Source organism: Elephantulus edwardii, unplaced genomic scaffold, assembly GCF_000299155.1.
Source record: "Elephantulus edwardii isolate Elephantulus edwardi_28Jun2011 unplaced genomic scaffold, EleEdw1.0 scaffold00009, whole genome shotgun sequence".
Classification (NCBI taxonomy): Eukaryota; Metazoa; Chordata; class Mammalia; order Macroscelidea; family Macroscelididae; genus Elephantulus; species Elephantulus edwardii.
The window spans coordinates 22734736-22740242 of record NW_006399759.1 but is presented as its reverse complement, the minus strand read 5'-3'; positions in this window follow the sequence as shown (position 1 = coordinate 22740242).

Sequence of the window (5507 nt, the reverse complement as noted above, 5' to 3'; positions counted from 1 at the left end):
GGGGCCTTATTTTTTGCTATTTCTTTCAAAGCAGCTTGAACTTCTGCCTTCATCACCATAGGCTCCGGCTCAAAAGCTATTTCATAAATATCTAGGATTGATATTATTACATCATATGGGATTTCTATCTAACTTTTTAAAAAGCACCATACCTTTTACTAGTAGTCCTTCTGTTTTTGCAATACTCATATTACACAATATTTGTCTTTATGAGACTGAGTTCATTCAACATAATTCTTTACAGCCATTCCCATATTATATAGTATTTTTCAAAATCGTTGCCTCTGAGTGCTGTATAGTATTCCATCATGTGAATGTACAACAATTTATCAATCCATTTTATTTGTTGATGGACATTTGGGCTGTTTCCATGTTTTTGTTATTAAGAATAACATTGCTATGAACATTGATATACAAATCTCTGTTTGTGTTTCAGTTTTATTTTCTTTAGAGCATATTCCTAGTAGTGGAGTAGCTGGATCATGTGGGATTTCCATGTTCAGATTTTGAGGAAATGCCACTGCCTTCCAGAGTAGTTGTACCATTTTACAATCCCACCAACAGTGTTTGAGATTTCCAATCTCTCCACATCTTCTCCAACATTTATTGCTTGTTGTCTTGTTGAACTTTGTCACTGTTATTGGGGTAAGATGGTATTTCATTGTGATTTTGATTTGCATCTCTCTTCTTGCCAGTGATTTTAAGCATTTTGTCATGTGTCTGCAAAAGGCCATTGTAAAAATAGAAGGCTTACTAGTACGATGTGTACAAAAATCCAAAGGTGAAAGGGGAGGGAGGAGGAGAATTGAGGGTGGAGAGGGGAAAGAAATAAAAAGGTCACAGAGTTTATTTGCAGAAGGAGAGGGTGAAAGAATTAGGAAAGATTCTGTGGGAACATGAAAAGACAGGATAATAGTGAGCATGGATCAATGGTGATTAATTTTATAAAACACAATGTATGGGAATGATTGTATGAAATACAATGTGAACAGATGAATATATGAAATACAATGCATGCAAATGAAACACAATGCATATGAATTTTGCATGCAAACCAATATAAAAATTAAAAAGCACCATACCATTTTTCATATTTGTCGTACTATTTTCCAATACCATAATCAGTTCATAATAGTTCCAATTTCCTCATATCCTTGTTAGCATTTGTTTTCTGTATTTTTGATCAGTGCCATTATTACTGGGATAAGGCAGTATCTTATTATAATTTTGATTTACATTTCTCTAATGGCTCCCACTATTCTTGGTGGGGTACCCAAGCCTCATGAAAAAATCTGTTAATTTGTATTATTATAACTTCCATTTTAAAAGGCTCAATTGTAGCACTATTTAGTACAACAGGCACAGGAATATATTAGGCCTTCACCTGTTGTTTAAATAAATTAATGAATGATAATTGATCCATATAGTCAAGCTCACACAATCAGTGAATAGTAGAGTCTGAAATAACTCTGTAACCAATGCGTTTTCACTGTGTAACCAATGTATTTGGACATGTTGTAAAGAGAGACAGGTCTTTAGAGAGGGACATCATGCTGGGTAGAGTAGAGGGACAGCGCAGGAGGGGAAGACCCTCTATGAGGTGGATTGATTCAGTGACTGGGGTAATTGGATGGGTGTGTCAGAGGCAATGTGATTGGCACAGGATAGAGCAGGGTTTAGGGCTGTTGTACATAAGGTCGCTATGAGTCGCAAACAACTCGACGGCACATAACAACAACAACAAACAACAACCAATGTATTATCCCATGAGCTCTAGTACAATTTAGAGATTGTGCTGCCAACCCAGAGACAACCAGCTGCTATGCAGAAGAAAGGTGGGCAATCTCATCCTGTGCCATAAACTGCCTCTGAAAACCTTCTGGAGGGTCAGCTATGAGTCAATTCTGACTTGACAGCACATAACAAAATGCATCCTATGAAGGGAGCTCTGGGGACATTGTGAGTAAGAAGCTGTGCTGCCAACCCAAAGACAGCCAGTTTGAATCTACCAGCTGCTCTGTAGGAGAAGGATGGGCAATCTCCACTTGTGCAATTTACAGCTTCTGCAAGCTTGCTGGAGAGTCAGCTACAAGTCAGTGTGAACTTGACAGCATTGAGTTTGAGATGAGTTTTGATGCATACCATGAATGACATATTAGAATTGTAGTAAGTTACTTGGTTATCCAGCAAATCCGTCTTTCTCTATGGGGCGTAGTCAGAAGCTAGTTGCACTGTTAACACAAAGGTTTGTGGCTGGTGGTTTGAATCAAATTAGCATCTTTAAGGGAGAAAGAGGGGTAGTCTCCTAGAGTTACAGGGTACAGCCTGGGAAACCTGAGGGAAAGTCATCATAAGTTGAAACCAACTTGGTGGCAGTCATTTGTGGGCTCTTTAAAAATATTTTTCTATAGTCTTGTGTTTTTGTTATTTGTTAATATTGATTCTGCTGTGTATTTGGGTATAACAATCCTTTCTCAATGACGTAAACAGACACACGTATGATGCTTCAGAGAGCCTTCAATTTAGGCAAAGCAGAAGTTGAAGGACCCACTACCTATCCTGGGATATATTCTTAGTAAATGTTGTTAGGAGCCATTGAATATGACTCATAGCAAACCTATGGACAACAGACCTGAAAACTTTTCCTAATCTGTGTCACCCTTATCATCTGACACACTTGAGCCCATTGCTGCAGGCACTGTGTCAATCACCTGGTTGAGGATCTCCCTCTCCTTCACCATCGCCCCACCTTTCCAAGCAGGATGTCCTTTTCCAAGGAATATGTGTCCAAAGTATGAAAGACAAAACTTCACCATCCTTCTCTTGAGGAATACTCTGGCTGCATCTTCTCCAATATATGTTTGTTCTTTACCTTAGTAAACAGGTAAGTAACCTTGTTGACAAAGAGAATGAAAGGAATAAAATTGCTGTTGTTGTTGTTAAGTGCCGTCGAGTCACAGGCGACTCATAGCAACCCTATGAAGGAGAGTCCTTGACGCTTGGGTGCCTTTCATCCTCTCTCCAAGTTCATAGGGTTTCCGGAGGCAAGCTATTATGGAAGTGGATGCCACTCCTCCTTCCACATCTCTTCATTACTCCATTAATTATGACTTATTCAAAGCCAAGAGTGTTCACCACCACAGGATGACAGACATGCCAGGTTTTACTGTAAACACTCTAAGTTTTTAACTGGTGTAGGTGCTACCCTGGAAGTAGCTTCTCAGTTACTTTTCTCCCCTAAAATCCTTTCTTGTCCCTTTTGCCCAATTATCAAGTCATTTTATGTCCTCTATATTTTTAAGCCCTTCAAACAATTCCAGTATGTCCCTTCAGATCCAAAGCTTTAGAGTAGTGAAAAGTTTGGACAGGCTTTGAATGAACTAGAGCTGACAAAAAGTTGCAGTGAGCTGCAGAGAATATCCCTAAATAATTAGGATAGTCATCTCACAGATTTCTGGGGACAGAAATTATTATTTTTAATTTACAGATGAGAAAACAGAACTTTCCAAACAAATTCTTGTAGGTGCTAAGTGACATTTTCAGTTTTTTTCAACCCCTATAATTATTCAGAAATTTTAATGGAGTTGGCTTTCAGTATTTAGTTCGCAATTGATTATTTTATAAACACACTTCTTGAAAGTAAGCACTAGAGCTTCTTTGCCTTTGCATTTTCCAAAGTCAAAGTACAATGAGAGCCTGAGTAGGCTCTCAGAGGACTGGGATCAGAGCCAGAGGTCAAGCTCTAACAGACATCAAAACTTATAAGCAGTGATTGAGTCAATTGATAAGCTCCTCCAGAACGGCCCTGGAAGGAGAAAGACAGAGGTTTAGATAAGAGTGAAATTTACATGTCCTTGGATATTTTCCTCATGAAGAGGAGGCATTACTATGTCCAAACTGCCTTTGTCTCATCAGGATTCTCCTTCTGACTCTGGAATCTATTAGGAAGTTTTCTTTCTTTTCTTTATTCTCTGTAAGTCCATTTCCACAGTCGTGGACATATTACCAAGTTTTCATTTATCTTCTTTTTTTATGACTCAGCACCTCCCTTCCATCTCAGGACACAACCTTCCTGAAAACAGTAACTTACATCTTCGTGTTCCGGTAGGAGAGAACCCAGGCACTCAGAAATGCAGGGACACTGCCAGTTCACTAGAACTTGTCACTGGGTACACATAGAAAGGTGTATGTGTCTGTGGACCTGTGCATGTGCACAGTGTATACACACCCTTGGGGCATGTGCACTTTCAGGCAGGTGATTGTGCTCCTCTGTGTGTGTTTGTGTGTGAATTAGGCGGCATGTAGATAGAGGTTTTCTACAGTTAAATTAACTTTCCTTAAGATACTTCTACTATTTCAGAAAATAAGGCATACTCTTCTAGGCTTCTAAGACAAAACCCAAAAGACATGAGTCTAAACATTGGTTTGGACCACTGCAAGGTAGTTGGGAATATACATGGAGAGCTCAGAACTGTCATGAAACTTAACATCATCAGAAGCCAATATACATGTCTTAGCTTTCAGAGAACCTTACGGATATATGTAGTTGGTAGGTGCTGTTAAGTCAACTACTACTCATTGCAAGCCTGTGAACAACACATTGAAAGCTTGCCCTCTCCTGCATCACCCTCATACTATGTGCCAAACTCAAGCACAATGTTGCACTCACTGTGTAAATCCATCTCATTGAGGGTCTTCCACTCTTTTGCCGACTTTCTAAATTTCCAAACATCATTTCTTTTTTCCAAGGACTGATGTCTCCTGACAATATGACTAAAGTATGTGAGACAAAGTTTCACTATCCTTAACCTCCAACGACCATCCTGGTTGCACTTCCAATAGACAGATTTGTTTTTTGAGACACCAAGGGATATGCAATATCATAATTCAAAAGCACAGATTTCCTTTTTTACTGTCCAACATTCATGTGCGTATGAAGCAACTGGAAAAAAAAATCACGGCTTGAGTCAGGTGCGCCTCAGTTTTTAAACTTAGATACCCTTGATCTTTAGCACTTTTAAAAGATCCTTCAGAGTAGGCTTTCCCAATGCAATGTATCTTTTGATTTCTTAACTGCTAAATACCACAGATGCTGATTATGGACTGAAGTAAAATAAAGTCACTGGAAACTTTGATCTTGGCTCCATCTATCATGATGTTGCCTATTGATCCAGTTGTGAAGTTGTTTGTTTTTTAAATGGTGAGGTATAATCCACATTGAAGTCTTTGATCTTTGGTTAAGTCCTTCAATACTTCTTCAGCTTCTGCAAGCAAGGTAGTGTCTTCTGTATAATACAAAATATAGTTATGATATTGATATGAATTATGTTATTGTATTTCTACAATCCTGATGTCACATTATTCTTCATATAGTACAGCCTATTGAATTACCTTCTCAACATACAGACTTAATAGGTATGGTTGTTGTTGTTGTTATGTGCCGTCGAGTCGTTTTTGACTCATAGCGACCCTATGCACAACAGTCCTAAACCCTGCTCTATCCTGCG